This window comes from Arachis duranensis, chromosome 9 (assembly GCF_000817695.3).
Source record: "Arachis duranensis cultivar V14167 chromosome 9, aradu.V14167.gnm2.J7QH, whole genome shotgun sequence".
Lineage (NCBI taxonomy): Eukaryota > Viridiplantae > Streptophyta > Magnoliopsida > Fabales > Fabaceae > Arachis > Arachis duranensis.
In genome coordinates this window covers 27470256-27470681 of record NC_029780.3, presented here as the reverse complement: position 1 = coordinate 27470681, position 426 = coordinate 27470256, and the positions used below count along the sequence as shown (strand labels likewise).

The following is a 426-nucleotide window of genomic DNA, read 5'->3' as shown; positions in this document are numbered from 1 at the left end:
TGTAAGAGACAGAGCTAGGACATGGTTGGACTCACAACCTAAAGAAAGCCTGAACTCTTGGGAAAAGCTAGTCAATGCCTTTTTGGCAACGTTCTTTCCACCTCAAAAATTGAGTAAGCTTAGAGTGGAAGTCCAAACTTTCAGACAGAAGGAAGGAGAATCCCTCTATGAAGCTTGGGAAAGATACAAACAATTGGTCAGAAAGTGTCCCTCTGATATGCTTTCTGAATGGAGAATCATAGGTATTTTCTATGATGGTCTGTCTGAACTGTCCAAGATGCCTTTGGATAGCTCTGCTGGAGGATCTCTTCATCTGAAGAAGACGCCTACAGAAGCTCAAGAGCTGATTGAAATGGTTGCAAATAACCAATTCATGTACACTTCTGAAAGGAATCCTGTGAACAATGGGACTAATCAGAAGAAAGG

General features: G+C 41.8%; 1 non-coding gene across 1 annotated transcript; it reads right to left on the bottom strand.

Moving 5' to 3' along the window:
* Window positions 1–115: 115 nt before the first annotated feature.
* LOC127742334 (small nucleolar RNA R71) lies at window positions 116–223 on the bottom strand. Its single transcript, XR_008003523.1, has one exon. It is a non-coding gene; the product is annotated as a small nucleolar RNA R71 (small nucleolar RNA).
* Window positions 224–426: the final 203 nt, after the last annotated feature.